The sequence below is a fragment of the Phyllostomus hastatus genome, unplaced genomic scaffold, assembly GCF_019186645.2.
Source record: "Phyllostomus hastatus isolate PE091 unplaced genomic scaffold, TTU_PhHast_1.1 phas_scaffold_78, whole genome shotgun sequence".
Classification (NCBI taxonomy): domain Eukaryota; kingdom Metazoa; phylum Chordata; class Mammalia; order Chiroptera; family Phyllostomidae; genus Phyllostomus; species Phyllostomus hastatus.
In genome coordinates, this window is record NW_025334041.1 from 52,452,652 (window position 1) to 52,472,396 (window position 19,745).

General features: G+C 39.6%; 1 protein-coding gene and 1 non-coding gene across 2 annotated transcripts in view; both read left to right on the plus strand.

Annotated features, from left to right (window-relative positions):
* POU6F2 (POU class 6 homeobox 2) overlaps window positions 1-19,745 on the plus strand; it is a 551,204-nt gene that overhangs the window by 229,758 nt on the left and 301,701 nt on the right. The gene's annotated exons all lie outside the window — the stretch shown is intronic.
* LOC123812307 lies at window positions 18,550-18,711 on the plus strand. Its single transcript, XR_006784581.1, has one exon. It is a non-coding gene; the product is annotated as a U1 spliceosomal RNA (small nuclear RNA).

Sequence of the window (19,745 nt, forward strand, 5' to 3'; positions counted from 1 at the left end):
TATGATGGTGAATAAAATTTCTTATTATAATACCAAAAATGCTATGTAAATCTGAATTATATTTCATGCTCCAAGCCCATGTACAAACATACCCTGTTCCCAGTATAAAACCACTAAGGATCCAGTATTTCACCCACCTAATTAAGGCCCTTAAGTCCAGGCTGGCACCTGCATTCCCTAACAAGCCTTGTACATGCTGGGGACCTCATTTCCCAAAAGTCCCAGTCCTGTTTTGGTCAGTAATAAAAAGGGACAATTTCATGTATCTGTCTAGTCCATGGGAGAGAACGAGTTGGTCCATGTGAATGGGCCATTAAATCATGGACTTATTTGCACAGCAGTAGGATCCTCATGAAGATTGGAGTGACCCAATCTATTCTTTCTCCTTTTTCTTTATTTTGGTTATCTTTTCTCTCTCAGGTGCAGAAAATTTGGATGAATGCCAATTTGTTTAATTGGATTTTTAAAATAAATGCAAAAAATACTAAGCAGTCCTTCTAAGCTCTTTTAGTGAGCTCAACAAGTGCCAAATCAATTAAGCAAATTGCTTTAAAAAATAACCTACCAACTCCAAGTAAACCTTTTCCCTTCTTCAGAGAAAGTGTATGCCAAGGTTTATGCAGAGCAAAATTTTCCAACTGAATTACTAACTTCTCCACACTGGGGATTTAAAAGGGAAATGCTGACACAACCTCAGCCTCGGTAGCAAAAGGGTGGGGCTCTAGTCCTAATCACAGTTGTTTTGACAGCAGTTAGGGACAACCCCCACCCCACCCCACCCCTGCAAATGGCCTGCAGACACCATGCCCGTGGCTGTGACCTGATTTACTTGGGCCTTCCTTGGGGTACTCGTACTAAAAATATCTGCACTTGAACATATAAAACAAAACATTTTCCTCTCTAGTTTCTTTAAATAAACATAGTAAAATATGAAAACACACCTGGATAGATGTTTTCATAGGTTTCTTTTTCCCCTTTGTTTCTCAAGTTCCCTCTAACCTATCATTTAATAATCAGTAGCACAAGATCTGTGTTTTCTTTGCAGTGGTAATATGTAACAGGAACAACCAGAGGACAAAAGAAAGGTGGAAAGAAGTTAAATATATAAGCAAGAAAAAGTGAGCCATTGATTTTATTGACAGATCTGTTAACTTGTGACATTGCAATAGTCTTGTTTATTTGTATACAGAAGACTCAATTACATAGATACACATCATTTTAACAACTGGGTTATTTACAGGAGAACTGCAGCTTCATAAATAATGTAGACTTGGAATTCCTCAAGCTGCTGTTCATCCATTGTTACATAAGGAATGGTGATGGCTACACATACACCTCCGTGAAGTCATTAGAACAGCATTACAATAGGTTAGGGAAAAGAAGGAGGAGGCCAAGGAATCCCCCCACTGAAATTTTCAGTAAATCATCCTGGGGTGATGGTATCCCAAACAGAGTTGCTGAACTCTTTTCTCTCCTGCCAGTATAGGACTGTTGCCATTGCAGTCGTGTTAAAGGATCAAGGTCTTTAAACTTCTGCTTTAATTGCACAAGCCATTAGGATTATATTATAGATTTTGTTTTTCTAAACATGAAGGATATGTCTCAAAGGAAGTCTTGTAAGAATAGGATGAACTGTTCCCAAGCATCTTCTCTTGATGGGGCACCTGATGGAAATGGAGAGAGAGATCCTGGTGCTGCTGTCCATAGTTCTCTAAGGTTCCCTGGAGTCTTGTTCAGGGAGTCTCCTGAAATAATTCTTTCTTTAACAATACTAGTTTAGTGCATAGTTTCCCTGCTAGGCTGTAAACCCCAAAGGCTCAGGAGACATATCTGGTCATTATTCAGGAAGTGTTTGTTTGCAAATGAGTAAATTAATTAAGTAATCAGGAGAAATGGGACAGCACAATATTATTTTCATGTATTCCCAGCACCTTGCAAACACCCTCCATCTAGTAAGAACTTAATAATATCCCAAAGAATGAATGATCAGAGAAGATTGTTAGCATCCCAATTTTAGGATGAGGTAGCTAGAGCTTGCAATTAGTAATAAACTTGAAGCTCAGACCAACATCTTGGGATTCAGAATCCTCCAAGGACAGCTCCCCTACAGAGCAAGGAAGGATCACAGAGCTACTAGGAGGCAAGTGTAGGTTAAGAGCAACTGCATGAAAACAATAAGCATACCTTGTGAATAAGGGTGCAATAAATATAGGAGGGCATAATCTCCTTGAGATCCTGATTTCAAGCCTTTTGAGTATATACTTAGAGTGAGATTGTTGGATTGTACGGTAGTTTTATTCTTAATTTTAGGAGGAACCTTATACTATTTTTCATAACAGCTGTACAATTTGTACATTCTCACCAACAGTGTACAGGAGTTTCAATTTCTCCATGTCACCAAACTTACCTTTTTGGTTTTGTTTTTGTTTTTTGTTTTTTTGATAATAGCTATTTTAACTGGTGTGAGATGATATTTCACTGTCCACAATAGCCAAGATATAGAAATAACCTAAATTTCCATTGATGGACGAATGGATAAAGAAAATGTGTTATATACATAGGAGATTTGGAAGATGGCAGCGAGGTAGGAGGGAGTGGATTCCACTTCTCCCTACACATGGGAGAAATACCTACCTGATCTATGGAGGAACAGCGCAAACAACCAGCAGTACCCCAGCATATATGAAAATAGGGGACCAAAATTGTAGGGAACATTGAAAAACCAGACGGTAAAGAGAGTGCTTCAGGACAATAAGGTCCCTGGGACCAGCACAGGTTCCAGGGACCACTGGGTCTGCTACAGGGTTCTTGGGAGAGAGCCAGATCAAAGGCTCCCTCCCCTGCCAAAGAAAGATTGAGCAGTGCCAGGAGACGCCTCGTTGCTTGGAATCCCAGAGAGGGGAATAAGGACTAAGTGACAAACACACAGGGACTACGAGCACCCACAGAGTCTGTGAACACTGGCTGGGGAGAGTTGACACTTGGGTCAGGATGGGCCCTAACCCAGATAGTCCCTGGTCTGGTTGGAGAATTGGTCTGTATGAGAGGCCAGGCCTCCGTACGGAGCAGCAGGCTTCAATACAAGAATTTCTCGAAAAGAAAAAGTGAAAAAAGAGACACAGTTTGGGGAATTCTCCTGTAGCAGCCACTCCAGCCTCCTCCCCACCCAGCTGCGCAGTGCTTCTGAGGTGGCCCGGAATGCCCCGTGTGCACTCCCTAGCCCCGGGAAGAATGTGCACCACAACCTGAGGGACTGGAGGTGCCCAGCCAAGTGTACAGGCCCACAACCCAGGGAGTGCACTCTGAGGAAGGCCTGGAACCCACACACAAATCCCCCAGGGGAGTGAACACTGCCAAAGGTCCTCAAACCTACGGGCAAATCTGTGGAACCTACCAGACCAGAGACTGCTGGGGAACTGGGCTGGAAGCTGACTGAGCGCTGATCAGGAAGGGTGAAAAGCAAAACCAATCACCCCTCAGCCTGCTGCAACCAGGAAGACCAGCAAAACTGGTTTAGCCAGTTTGAAACCAGCAAGAGGCTTTTTTTTTTAAGTAATTCTTTATTTTTTATTTTTATTATTTTTTTATCATTTAACTCCTTTTCCCTCCCTTTCCTACTTTCTTGCTTTATTCCTTCTTCCTTTCTTTCCCATTTTATCTTCTTCCTTCCTATTTTTTTTAATTCCCACAAGTGAGAAAAAAAAAAACAAACCTGGAAATGTGAAAAGATCAAAGTTGGACCAAAAGAGGGGGCATCCTAGCAGCTGAGACAGTGAGACAAATTTCACTTTGCTACTACAAAGAACCTGCAAGTTATTGCATATTTCTATTATTTTTTTTCATTATTCTTACCTCTTTTATTAGTATTTTTGTATTCCTTTTACTTCTGTTTAGTCTTCTTTGCTTGGCAGGTTAAGTTGTATTGTTTGACAGGTTTCCCTTGCTCTCTCTTCCATAATGTACTGTTAATTTACTGTCCTTCATTTAACTTGTGTTCCACTAGCACACTACTCAAGGTCCCATACTTCCTATTCTTGTTATCCAGATCACATAAATTCCATCATATGATTGTTGCTCCATTATTATTGTAAATAATAGCTGTTCCATACAGTTGTAAATACTACAAAACAACCCTCCCAGATCTTAGCCCACTTCACGGTTTCCTGAACTCTATTACTGTAGTGGTTAACTCTATTCTGTCACATATTACACCTATTATCTGTCCTTTCTTCTCACCTTACCTCAGAATCTCAACTCCCACAACCTCACTGCTTTCTAGATCCAACTTACAATCCTTCCCTCCACAACAAGAGTCTTATCTTCTTTCCTTCCTTTCTAAAAGGTGGTTAGTTGGGTGGAAGATCACAATTAACACTATACATAGCCAAAGGATCTCCTATCACTTCTCTATGGGTTGATAGTGTAAATATCATAGAACACTCTCTTGCTGTCTTAAACCATTTTGCATTCCCCCTCCAACTAATCACAAAAAAAGAGTAGGTACAAGCTGTGAACACCAGAATACCTGCTGGAAGAAGAAACCCACCAACAAAGGAACTACCAACAGAGAACAACAGAAGAAGGTGAAGGAGGGAGTGGAAGCCACACTAACCTCAGTCCAGGACCTATCTGGAAATACAACTAAATAGTGGAGAAATTACCTAGAACAAACAGATGAACAAGAGCAAGAAAGAATCCTCTAAACCTTGTATGTATGGAAGAATCAGTTTCAACATAACCTGCCCTCACCAGCACAACAAAATACAAGAGGTGGTGGACAGAGTGACTCTCATTTAACCAGCTGGTGGGAACGACCCACCAAAGAAAGGCCCAACAACAATCAAAACCCAAAGACAAACACAGAGCCAACATAAATGACAGCCCAAACCAGTAAGCTCGGAAGATCAAGGAGACAGCACCACTGAATCTCACAGGTATTCTACCATAGAAGTTCACACCATAAATCCTGGGAGTCAAAATAGATAAATTTATGAAGCTGGGGTTAACAAGAAGAGTCTCACAAACAATGTGAATACAAAGAAACAATCCCCAAATGAAGGGAAAGGAGGAAGCCTCAGAAAGAATGCTAAAGAAAATAGAGGCAACTCTCAGATATTGAGTTCAAAGCAATGGTATCAAGAAGCTCAATGAGCTCACAGAGAATTACCAGAAACTGCAGACAAACTACAAGGAACTTACTGCAAATTATATCAATATAAATAAAAATAGAAACTATCAACAAAGGACAAGAGGAAATGAAGAATACAATTTCTGAACTGAAGAGCACAGTAGAAGGAATCAAAAGCAAGCTCCATGAAGCAGACAACTGGATAAGTTAGCTGGAGGAAACAGTAGAAAAAAACACCCAGAAAGAGCAAGAAAAGGAAAAAGAGGCTCAGAAAGAATGAAGAGGGATTAAAGGAAATGCAGGACAACATGAATGTAATAATATACATATACTAGAGATACCAGAGGGAGAAGAAAATAATCAAGGGGTAGAAAACCTATTTGAAAAAGTCATGATGGAAAACTTCCCTAATTTGATGAGAGAAAAAAGTCACACAAATGCAGGAAACACAGAGAGTCCCAATCAAGACGAACCCAAAGAGGCCCACTTCCAGACACATCATAATTAAAATGGCAAAATTCCAAGACAAAGAGAGAATATTAAAGGCAGCAAGGGAGAAACAGGAAGTAACATACAAGGGAGCCCCAATAAGGCTAGCAGCTGACTTGTCAGTGGAAACGCTCCAAGCCAGAAGAGAATGGTAAGAAATGTTCCAAGTAATGAGAACCAGAGGCCTGCAACCAAGGCCACTTTACCCGGCAAGGCTCTCAATCAAGATAGAAGACCAAATAAGGAGCTTCTCAGACAAAAAGAAGTCTAAAAGAATACACCTCCACCAAACCAGCTCTGCAAGAGATGCCAAAGGAAAGGAAGGAAAAGAGAGAGACAGAGAGGAACACAGGTATGAAAATGGCAATGAATAAGTACCTATCAATAATAACCTTAAACATAAATGGACTAAATGCTCCAATCAAAAGACATAGAATAGCTGAATGGATAAGAAAGCATGACCCACACATCTGCTGCCTACAAGAGACCCACCTCAGGACAAAAGACCTACACAGCCTGAAAGTGAAGGGCTGGAAACAAATTTTCCAAGCAAACGGACAAGGAAAGAAAGCTGGGGGTAGCAATACTCATATCAGACAAAATAGACTTCAAAAAAGGACCATAAAGAGAGACTCAGAAAGTCACTTCATAATACTCAAGGGAAGAACCTACCAAGAAGACACAAACATTGTAAATATATATGTACCCAGCATAGGAGCACCCAAATATGTAAAGAAAATCTTAGAGGACTTCAAGAAAGATATTGACAGCAACACAATTGCTGTAGGGGATTTCAACACCCCACTGTCAAAAAATGGACAGATCTTCCAAACAAAATATCAACAAGGATATTGTGGCATTGAGTAATGCCCTAGATGAAATGGACTTAACTGATATATACAGAGCCCTTCATCCCAAAGAAGCTAAATACACATTCTTTTCAAATGCACATGGAACATTTTCAAAGATAGACCACATGATAGGACACAAAAGAAGCCTCAACAAATTCAAGAAAATTAAAATCATATCAAGAATTTTTTTCCAACCACAAGGGGCTGAAAGTAGAAACCAACCCCAAGAAAAAAAAAAACAAACAAACACTCAAGATCATGGAGATGGAAGAGCATGCTAGTAAACAAAGAATGGGTCAAGAAGGAAATTAGGGAAGAAATCAAAAAGTTTCTGGAAACAAATGAAAATGAAGTCACAACAACCCGAAACTTATGGGACACAGCAAAGACAGTCCTCAGAGGGAAGTTCATAGTGATACAGGCTTACCTAAAGAAGATAGAAACATTTCAAACAAACAACCTAACCCTACATCTACAAGAACTTGAGGAACAACAACAAAGACAGCCCAAAGCAAGTAGAAGGAAGGAAATAACCAAGATCAGAGCAGAATTAAATGACATAGAGATTAAAGGCACAATTCTAAGGATCAATGAATCCAGGAGCTGGTTCTTTGAAAAGATAAACAAAATCGACAAGCCTTTCAGCAGGCTCATCAAGAAAAAAAGAGACAGGACCCAAATAAACACAATCAGAAATGAAAGAGGAGAGATTACAACTGAGACCACAGAAATACAAAGGATTGTAGGAAATTACTACCAAGAAGTATATGCCAAGAAATTTGAAAACCTAGGTGAAATAGACAAGTTTCTAGAAAAATATAATCTTCCAAAACTGAATGAAGAAGAAGCAGAACGCCTAAACAGACCAATAACAGCAGATGAAATTGAAGCAGTAATCAAAAAACTCCCAACACAGAAAAGTCCTGGACCCAATAGTTTCACAGGAGAATTCTACAAAGCATTTAAGGAAGAGATAACCCCTATCCTTCATAGACAATTCCAAAAAATCCAGAATGATGGAAGACTCCCAAACTCTTTTTATGAAGCCAGCATCATCCTAATCCCCAAACCAGATAAAGACACAACAAAGAAAGAAAACTTCAGGCCAATATCGCTGGTGAACATAGACGCTAAAATCCTCAACAAAATATTGGCAAACCACATCCAACAATACATTAAAAAGATCATACACCATGGTCAAGTGGGTTTCATCCCAGGGATGCGAGGATGTGGTACAATATTCGCAAATCAATAAATGTAATATATCACATAAACAAAAGCAAAGACAAAAATCACATGATCATATCAATAGATGCAGAAAAAAGCATTTGATAAGGTACAGCACCCATTTATGATAAAAACACTCAGCAAAGTGGGAATAGAGGGAGCATTCCTCAACATAATAAAGGCCATATATGAGAGACCTACAGCCAACATCATACTCAATGGGCAAAAACCAAAACCTTTTCCACTAAGATCTGGAACAAGACAAGGTTGTCCACTTTCACCACTTCTATTCAACATAGTATTGGAAGTTTTAGCCACAGTGATCAGACAAGAAAAGGAAATAAAAGGCATCCAAATTGGAAAGGAGGAAACGAAGCTGTCGCTGTTCGCAGATGACATGATAGTGTACATAGAAAATCCTATAGATTCTGCCAAAAAACTGCTCGACATAATAAATGAATTTGGCAAAACAGCAGGATACAAAGTCAATATCCAGAAATCAAGGGCATTTTTGTATACCAACAATAAAACAGCAGAAGCAGAAATCAGGGGAAAATCCCATTTGATATAGTGAAAAGAAAAATGAAATACCTAGGAATAAACCTAACCAAAGAGGTGAAAGTCCTGTATTCAGAAAACTACACAACACTGAAGAAAGAAATCAAAGAAGACACAAACAAATGGAAACATATACTGTGTTCATCAATTGGAAGAATTAACGTCACCAAAATGTCCATACTACCCAAAGCAATTTACACATTCAATGCAATACCTATTGAAGTGCCAATGGCATATTTCACAGACATAGAACAAACACTTCAAAAAATTATATGGAACTATAAATGACCCTGAATAGCTGCTGCAATTATGAGAAAAAAGAGTAAAGTGGGAGGGATCACAATACCTGATACTAAACTGCATTACAAGTCCACTGTAATCAAAACAGCTTGGTACTGGCACAAAAATAGGCACATAGACCAATGGAACAGAACAGAGAGCCCAGAAATAAACACAAGTCTCTATGGTCAATTAATATTTGACAAAGGGGGCAGCAACATAAAATGGAGTAAAAAATAGTCTCTTCAACAAATGGTGTTGGAAGAGCTGGACCACTACATGCAAAATAATGAAACTCGAGCACCATTTATACCATACACAAAAATAAATTCAAGGTGGATAAAAGATTTAAATATAAACTGTGACACCATTAAAGTCCTAGAGGAGAACATAGGCAGGAAAATCTCAGATATTACATGCAGCAACATTTTTATAGATATGTCCCCTAGAGCAAGGGTAATAAAGGAAAGCATAAACAAATGGGATCTCATCAAAATAAAAAGCTTCTGCACAGCTAAAGGAAACAGTATCAAAATAAAAAGAGAACCAACCATATGGGAAAACATATTTGCCAATGATACTTCAGACAAGGGTTTAATCTCCAAAATATATAAAGAACTCACACAACTCCACTCTAAGAAGACAACCAACCCAATTAAAAAATGGACAAAGGACTTGAACAGACACTTCTCCAAAGAGCACATACAGAGGATCCACAGACACATGAAAAGATGTTCAATATTGCTAGATATCAGAGAGATGCAAATTAAAACCACAATGAGATACCACTTCACAGCAGTCAGAATGACCATCATAAACAAAGCAACAAACAACAAGTGTTGGAGAGGTTGTGGAGAAAAGGGAATCCTAGTGCACTGTTGGTGGAATTGCAGAGTGGTACAATCACTATGGAAAATATTTCAGAATTTTCTTAGAAAACTGAAAATGGAGTTGCCTTTGGATCCATTAATTCCACTGCTGGGATTATATCCTAAGAACCCTGAAATACCAAATCCAAAGAACCTATGCACCCCAATGCTCATAGCAGCACAATCTACATTCACCAAGTGCTGGAAGCAACCTAGGTGTCCACCAGTAGATGAATGGATCAAAAAACTATGGTATATTTACACAATGGAATTCTATGTAGCAGAAAGTAAAAAGGGGCTCCTACCCCTTGTGACAGCATGGATGAAACTGGAGAGCATTGTTAAGTGAAATAAGCCTGGTGGTGAAAGAGAAATGCCATATGATCTCACCTTTAACAGGATCCTAAACAACAAAACAACAAAGAAGCAAAATATAACCAAAGACACTGAAATGGATAATAGGCTGACAGTGACCAAAGGGGACAGGGGATGGAATTTCAGGAGAAAAGTGCAAGAGTTTGCACGAATAAGTATAAAGGACACATGGACAAAAACTAGGGGTGGGTGGAAATGGGAAGGAGGTGGGGAAGGATGGGAGGGTGGGCTGGGATGGGGGTAAAAGACAGAAAACTGTACTTGAACAACAATTAAAATAAAATTAAATTAAAAAAGGGAAATGTGTTATATGCATAGAATGGACCACTTGTTGAGCCTCAAAAATGGAGAAAAGCATGCCAAATGGGAAATGGATGAATCTCCAGGACATTATGACAAATGGTTATGCCAAGAGAGTAACGTAGTGGTTGTCAGGAATTGGGGGGAAGAGTTGCTGTTCACTGGGTATAATATTTTACTTATAAACATTAAGTTTATATCAGTTAAGATGAAGAAGTTCTGCAGGTACAACATTGTGCCTATACTTAACAATACTGTATTGAGTTCCGCAAAATTTTTTGAGGGTAGATCTGATGTTAAGTGTTCTTACCACAAAAACAAAAAAATAATTAAATAGAAATTACAAACAGAACCTAGTCTGGGCTCTGAACAATCATTTGTTGCTTACCCATGAGAACTGTCACCACCTCCTCTATACCTGTTGTCTACCTCACTCTTATTTCTAAATTCCTCTTATATATACATCTGTGTTTATGATCCACTTAGGAGCCTAATTCTTTTTTTGGACACACATTCAGATACGACGTCAGCCACATGTAGATTCATAGGCACCAAGTGAGTCATTTTGGCCAAAGCCATCACTGCCAGACATTGTCCTGACAACGATACCATCTTTTCTGAAGTATAATTGCTTTCACTCTTTTCCACTTGCAGCTCACACATGATGGCATGCACTTCTGTCCTCAGCTCTATCTCTCTTGTATCTGATCCCTGAGCTGTGCCTGTCATCCCCCTACCACAGTCTTTGCAAACCACTAGGAGAGGTTGCTGTCAAGTTCTGCTCCATCCTATCTGTGTCCTTTTCCTGACACACTTGTAGGCTATACTCTGCCCTTGAGGCATTGATGATATTTGAGACTAATGCTTAGAATCTTGTCAGATCAAACAGCTGTGACCACATTTCCCAGGCCTACTGACTGGAGTGCTGCTTGATTTGTGTAGCGGAGTCCCACTGGGCGACATATGGTTATATGCCTAGCAATTTAGACCTCAAGGGTGGGGCTGGGTCTCTCTCCAAAAAGAATAATGATGACAAAACTCACATGTATTGAGTGTTTATTATGTGTCAGAAACTGTGATAATGCACTGTTTTTGTGCATATTATTGTACTTAACCCTCACTTTATGATGGAGGTACCATTTTTATTTCAATTGACATATGATGAAACTTAGTCCAGAAAGATTAAGCCACTTGCTTGAGGTCCCATGTCTGGTAAGTGGTAGAAACAGGCACTCCGACTTCAGAGCCTGTGCCCCTCACTGGAAGGCTATCATGCTCTTGTCACTCTCTCTTGGTGCTGGCCTGGGCTGCTGCCAGGTCTCCTGATAGAAGTGTCTCCTTGACATCCCACTCCACCTCAAACCCTTACACCCCCATTTCTAGAACCAGCTTTCCATCTGAGAGGTAAGGGCCACAGTAGGGACATCTATTGGATTTCACTCAGTGGCAGTATTTACAGGTCTTGTTGCCATCAATGTGTAGGATGAGAAGGAGAAGAGTAGACCAGATGCACAGTGACTATGCTTATGATCTAGGTAAGTGACAATGAGGGCAGCTGAAGCAGAGGAGGGGATAGTTGTCAACAGTACTGGAGTGCAGGACTTGGGATTTGGTAGTTGCCTGTAGGTGAGGCAGAGAGACCAGGCAAAAGTAATTTGGATATTTGTTTTTTGAGCGTGTGTGATTATAATGATGAACATGAATGGAAACTGTACAGTTAGGAGGAAGTGGAGCTGTTTTGTTTTGTTTTGTTTTGTACCTGCGGGAGATGTGCTGTGTAGAAATACTGGACAGGGACTCAGAAGAGTTTTTAGATGTAGCTAGAAGTAATCATCATTTCTCAGTATTACTGCATTTTCTCCTGTGCTTGAATTCATTCTTGGATATCATCTGTATATAATTTTATGGGCTCCTCTCAAGTGTCCTCTTACTAAAGGATATCTTCTGTGGCCACAGGCCTTCCTCTTTCCTTCTTTATTGACACGATCACCAACCAGCAGTGACCATGGAACACTGCAGATGGCTCACGAACACATGAGAAAAACATACACAAAGACAACCAGGTCCCGTGGAGAAGTAGGAACAGAATGGCCACTCTCTATAGTGGGGAGCACCCCATTCTCCCACCGGAGAGGCTTTTTATTGGTTTCATTTGCATAAGAATTCAGGTAAAGTCCATTATTCATTTTTAGGAAGTAAGGATCAAACAATAGATAACAAGGAAGTCTGAGGGCCTATTTTGAGCCAGGGTCAAAGAGCTGTAAAACTTTAAGGAACAAACTTACTTCTTTCCTGGACCCTTCTCATTCAACTGAGAGCATTCTAAACAAAGCAGGTTTCACAGGATTTTACATATTCTTTCTTAGGCCTGATCACCCAGGGAACCCACCCTTTCCAGCACAGGGTGGCACCACCCTGTCATTGTTTCATGCTTAGGTGGAGCAAGGGAAGTAAGGCAGCCATGAGATTAGGAGATTTTCTCCCAGACAATGAGGACTCAGGCTATGTCAAAGCCAAGGGGCGAGGGTCCATCACCCCCTTTTGCTGTAGCCCCCAAAGTCCTTCCTTGGGGGCCACCCATGTGATCGTGCCTGTCTTAGGTCATTGCCCCCTTGGGGAACCTTACCCGTCACTGGCTAACTGACCAAGCATTGGGGGACAGGCATGGTGAAGTAAAAGGAGCAGAAGCCGAGCTCCTGCCAGGGACATAAGCTTTTGTCTTCTTGCTGGCTTAGGTTCCAAGGTCATTCCCTCAGCCTTAGCCTTGGTGGGGGTTACAGCTTCTGATACCAGGCAGGGCAGTTCCCAACACTTTATCTACATCCTTTGTGATTGGATAATCAGGTCAATGTCACCTGTGACAATATTCCAATAAGAATTGATAATACAGCCATCATTGTTGAATATTTACTATGTGCCAGGCACAATGATGGGCTCTTTCCACTCAGTAATTTCTACCTCCATTTTATAGTTAAGGAAACTTAAGATCAGAGTCACACACATAGCATGTGTGATGTAAAGATGAAAATTCAAATCATTGTGAATCCACACTATATTGTGGGAAATATTATTTTTTAAAGACTTGCGTTTCCTTCTTTTTATGAGTTCTAGTTATCGGCTCATGTGGATAATTTTTTCTAAATTTTTAGAACTCTGATCTTCTAGACATACCTCACTCTGCCCCAAATTCCTTTTCTTGATAAATAAAACTTCTATAAATATATGGTCACATTATCCCATGGATTCTATTACTTTGGTGTAGCCCTATTGATCACAATTAAGTCTAGACTAAGAATACCACTCTCTGCTTCCAAACCTCCTAAGAAATACAACTGTCAGGCAAGCTCACTAAAAACTTATCAGCTATCCTGCTTTTAGCAAACACATCTAGGAGAAGCTAGCTCTTCATTATCAAATGCTTCCACTTTACCAAGGAATTTATATGGTAATTAGCTTAGATAGCATCTTCCACATCTTCCTCCTGGTTTGGGGTCATATCCCTCAAACCAAAATTTGTACTTGTTAACTGAGAAAGAGAAAAGCAGCCCTGATGTCGAGGAGCTGGCCTGGCACTTACAGTTAGGCCTTGTAAGTGCCCTCAAACAATTTCATAGAACACTAATATCAAACAAGGCCACTCTGACCATGATGGATTGGGAAAAAACAAAGTCACTCCATCACTGTGTCTGAAGACAAAAATACCAGGAACATTATCCAAACCACAAAATGACCAAATAGTCACCCATCCTGGCTAATGTGCCTGAATACCATTCTTTCACAAAAATGTTCTTTCATCATTCGTTCACAGCTTTAGCTTTGCTTCACCTCTCTTCTAAACAAGAATTATTAAAATACCGCAGCCCAGGAGTATGAGGCCCTGCTGAATTGAACATCAAGGTCAAGCTGGAGGCTGAGATTGCCACCTACCGCCACCTACTGGAAGAATGGGAGGAGTTCAATCTTGTTGACACCCTGGACAACAGCCACTCCTTACAAACCATCCAAAAGACCACTACCCACAGGATTGTGGACAGCAAAGTGGTGTCTGAGGTCAACAACACCAAAGTTTTGAGATGTTAAAGGCAGCAGAAGTGGGGCATCCCTTGGTGGGGCAGGAAGCCAATAAAAAGTTCAGAGTTCATTGAGCAACAACAACAAAAAAGAATTATTAAACTATTCATTTATTTTTTTAAAGAATTTTTAAAATATTTTCTTTATTTTTAGAGAGAAAGGAAAGGAGGGAGAAAGAGACAGAGAAAAACATCAATGTGTGGTTGTCTCTCCCACACACCCTACTGGGGACATGGCTTGCAACTCAGGCATGTGCCCTGACTGGGAATCAAACTGATAATTATTAAAATATTTAACATAAAATTGCCCTCACTTCCAAAGAGTATCCAAATTTTGAGGATATTTTAGAGGTTGTATGTAAAATTTCCAGTGTATTATATTTCTATTCTTTGTGCTAAATTTTATAGCTATATAAAGGCCAATAAGTACTAATGTATTCTGAGCTACAAAGAGAAATTGTTACACATTTGAAGCTGTCATGTAGTAGAGTTAAAATGATGATAAAAAGTATTCTAAACAAGTTCTGTGAAGCTTTGTTCTATTTGTCTTTAAGTGGACCAAAATCTTAAGAACAAGAGGACAACAAAATAATGATTTGCTAAAAGGATAAAAGAATCTGACCTAAATCTGTTAGTGATATAACACTCTGTGAATGCACTCAAGTTAATAGCAACTTGGGTAATAGATACTTTTTCAATTACAATAATGCTAGGAAATAAATAGCATAAGTGAGAGCCAAATGGTCAGAGACGCATGAATTAGACTGGTTGTTTGGCTGTTTGGTTTTTTATAACCAACTTTCAGAGGGGGAGAAAAATCTAACCAGTAATCTATTGATTGGCCATTAATCTTAGTTTTTATATTCTAGATCTATTTAATCTTATTACAGATGCAATGTTTTGTTACTCTGCCTTTGAGGAAGACTTTGTAGCACTCGGCAGTTTGTTCATAGTGAGTCATGTGACATCCTTCTCTTCCTGCACAATTTTGTGTTGTCATGTTGTCATAGAAGCTCCATTACCTTAGGGGTTGCTAACTATGTGTGATGCTACAATTTCATGCAGTATAATTTTTCTGGAGGTTATTCCTCTTGCCCTTTGCTGGGTTTGAAATAACCCCACTTTCACCAATCTTAAGCTGCACACAAGAATAACTGCAAATGCTACGCTTTTGGAGTATCAGTGTAGAAATGCATTTTTATTTCAGCTTTAAGAGATTTAAAAATTTTATTCCACGTTTTTAAAGTGGCTCTCTGGCTACTTTTGCAAAATGTGGTGTTCTGAGAGCAAATGACTGAAATGGATAGACCAGACTCATTTTATGGGCCCTCACACATAGAATAGCAAAGATATAGATACGGAAGAAGAAAATGTCATAAAAAATGCCATAAATCACAGAGCAAGGATATTGGGTTACATTTGGCTTCAGTTTTGTTGTATTTTAAGGATAAATATGCACTGCTTTCCTTTAAGATCAGTTATTCCTGCTGTGAACTTCTTTACTGGGAGTCCTCCCACGAGGTGCACAGGATGAGGGTGGTCAAAGGTTATTGAGAGTATTCCTTATGAACAGTTGCTTTTTATATATTCTCACATATGCTCACTCCAACATTTGTGAGATAGGATAAAAGTTAGGTATTTTAGGTAAATTTATACCTAAATGCTGCTCAATTAAAGGAAGGAAGTAAAGAAGGAAGGAGGGAGAGGAGAAACAAGAAAGGGTGGAGGACAGGAGAGAGGGATAGAGGAAGGAAAGGAATAAGTGGGGGAGGGAAGGAGAGAAAGGAGTTATAAACTCCAAGCACCACCAGGGGATTTTATTCCAATGAAGATTCAGAATCAGTGGGCCTGTGACCTGGGTGGACTGGGACCAGCAGGCCCACTTTTCTTACAAGGTACCAGGTGGTGCTGATGTTGCTGGTAAAGATGTGATGCCTTGAATAAGGAGACCCTAAACTAAGATTACAGCCATTGTGTATGCCATTTACTTCCTCCATCACCCACTTTCCCAGACCTGGACCTAGAGGTCCCTGGAGTCAGGCTCCACTAGGAAAATATCTGAAAAACACAATTTATATCATGGCATTGGGTGTTTATTGTGTTCTGTCTCCTTGAAACATTGTACATGATGCATAGTGTAGTGTAGCCTTGGAGTCTAATAAAACTGGTTTCAAATTCTGATGCTATCACTCACTATGTGATCATACATGAGTTGTTTAACTTAACTAAACCTTAATTTCCATGTCTGTAAAGTGGGAATGATAATCCTGACAACAGCAGGACTTCTGTGGAGATTAAATGAGAAAACATATATAAAATACTGAGCAAAGTATCTGGCCCATAGTAAGTTTCACTAAATGGTAGCTATTAAGAAATATTTGAGCAGTACATAGTCTAGGTGAAAAAGATGTGGCCTTCCATTAATCAAATTGCTCAGGATATAATTGCTTCTGTCACTTCCTTCTTATGTAAAAGAAAAATGAGTTAACCTCTATAAAGCTTAGTTTCCTGTATAAATGGACACAATAATTATAAACTCCTTATAAGGTTATTGTAAGAGTTGACAAAATGATATATATAAAATAATTAATGCACTACCTGACACACAAAACTTTATATGTATAAAGAAAATTATGCAATGTCTCTAAAAAGGGAATTGAGGGAAAAGAGGAATTGTTTATTCAAAAGAAGAAACACTCTAAAAGTATTTGGTCAGACACCGCCTGTGCCTGCAGGAGTAGAGGGAGAGGGCATGCTGATTCCTCAGATCCTACCATGTCCACAGAAGCTTCCAAATGCTCTGTGATGGATCAGTGTCCTGCCATAATAAAAGACACTGGTTGAAGGGGAAAAATGTCCAATGCAGTGAGTTTTTTATCAGGCTAAATTTCTTCAGTTAATGGAGAACACATCCTTTCGGGAGAGAGAAGGGCATTGAAATGTCTTTATTGTATGATAATGTGAATGTATGGCAATTTTTAATGATGTTTTTCCTAGGCAAAATTAAATGTTGAGATATTTCTAGTCACACAATTATTACTTACTCCTTTAATTTGACTGCCCGACCTATGAATTCTCAAAGTCTGGGAAAGTCAATGTTCTGTGGTTATCTAATCATCTGCTCTTTGCAGTCACAGTGTAGCTACTGCATTGGGGGTCTCTGACATGTTGTACCAAGTGTATTATCTGAAGTGACTATAGCCATAGGCCATCATTTCCAATTGAAATAATGTTTTTTTCTATTGTAGTTCATGGTTAAATCATATTCTGAATATCATATTGGCGGCCTCCTTGCTGCTGAAAGGTTGTGCAGAGTTCAGACCTCTGGAAAGCAGCTAGGTCTGGGAGAGCAGGGGAATGATACATCACTGTGATTTTCATCGGACTGATCTGAGCCCAGTGTTTGGGCTCTTGTTACTATGACATATATCTCTCCATTTCATCCCCTGTTTTTTACACTTGGGTTGCCAGATTTCCATGTGGGACTGCTAGCTAAGAGTCTCAATAAACTGAAAAAAGTTTAAGAATTCATGATAAGGTTTTTAATGGGACAGCCCTTTAGGCCTATAGGTCTGCAAAGACAGCCTTGCAGGTATAAGAAAACAAATCCAGACATTGCTGGAAGAGGATGGAGGACTGGATATTGCAAAAAGAAATACAGAGACTTCTGACTCTACCAGTTAAAGCCCATAGTACTAATAACACAGGTGTTAAGAAAAAATGGACTGTTTTCCCTTCCTTCCCTTAAGCTTTATCTCCCCATCCCAAAACATGCATCACACACACACATACACACACTTCACAACTAAGCCAGTACCAACATTTTAAAGGAGATTATTTAACAATGTGAACTTTTTCAAGCACATTTAAGGTCAGTTCTAAGTAATTCTTGCATGTTTTACCAAAAGTAGGTAACTGGGGAGAACTTTAAAACAGTTAATTACATTGCCTTGGAGAATCTAGATGATGTCCCCTTGTCAAGTATGTTGATGATCCAGCAGTCAGGAGGGAAAATTTTTGTTTGTTTTGTTAGTGAGGGTGTAACACTGTTAGGAAACTAGGTCTACAACTGAGAAAAGATATGTGACATCTCCTATATGTTTTCTCTTTTGAGGAATTCATGCCTCATCTCTCCATTATTGGCATAGGTAACTGAAAATTAATAGAAAATAAAATAGTATTTAATCTTAATTTACACCAAATGGTATATTTATGTGGTCATTAATAATGATGTGATATAGATGCATTGATGACTTATAAGTTTAATTTCTTGTTGGGGGAAAAGCCATGTCTAAATTCCTTTGCAGACACAAACACTCTTTAAAATTTACACTGATTTGGAAAAATAACTCTCTTAATGAAGTTGTAAAGTTAGGTGCAATTATTAAAAATTTGAAGACCCCATACATACCTGGTAGGGGGGGTATACCATGATCACAAAGGTGGTTTTCCAAGGGCGAGGCTTACCCATTACACTCCAGATATGCTGACCTCGGCAATTTCCCCAAATGTGGGAAACTTGACTGCATAATTTGTGGTAGTGGGGGACCTCATTCATTCTCTCCGCTGGCAAAAAAAATAAAACTATATAAAAATTTGAGGACCCTTTATAAGGAGGTCCTCAGATGAAAAATTAGTAATCCAAAATTGTATGGAAGCTGAATACATATGACCTACAGGCACACAGAGCTCCCAACCCAGTAGGTTTAGGGCCTGAGGTCACCATCTTGCAATTCTTAATAATTTACTTTTGTGTGCTTTGTGAGTAAAGTCTGATGAGACAGCAAGATCATGTGGGTGGATCTGTGGCTTGGAACAGCTAGTGGCCCAGCTGCTCCTTCCTCATCTTTTCTGGACAGGGTGAGTTCTTGGCCACCTGCTCCTGCCTCTGGCACTCCAAGACCCCTGGAACCCTAAGTATGGCAGTTACCTTCTTCTTTCTGCCCTTTGAAGGGGTCCGACTCATTGTGCAACTCAAAAGGGGCTTCATGTCCCCCCCTGATTCAGGTGTCCAGTGAATCCCAGCAGAGAAGTTGCAGTCCTTTGGCTTCACCCATCTACCATGAATCAGGGTAGCCATACCTGGGAAGGAGAGATTGACTTTCAGGCCCAGACCAGGGACCTGCATTTTCATTTTGTACTGAGCCCCACAGATTATGTAGCTGTTCTTGATTTAGGATTGAACATGGGTGAAGCATGAGAAAGGAAGCTCTGTAGATGGGCATAAAAGCACAGGATAAAATAACCTTAGAATCCACAGGGTTATGCCAGAGTTCCCTCAATCATTTGAGAGCAAAGACTTTATCCCTGATTGAGTGCAATGTGGAGCATTTCCCCTAACAGTGACCTTGTCAGAGGAAGAGTCTGTTTCCTGGGAGAAGTGTGTAGAAATGAGCAAGCCTTCTTAGATTAAAAAAGGCATTTTTAGATTAGGTTAGGCAAAATATTCTCAGGTGGTTTAAAATCTGTGTCAAAATTATTTCAGTTAACTCTGATACATATCTCCTCATTTTAAGAATACCAACTCACAACAACTTACATAAATGCCGACGACATGCATATATACACATGCCAAGGCCCAGAGCTGGCCTGCAGAAGA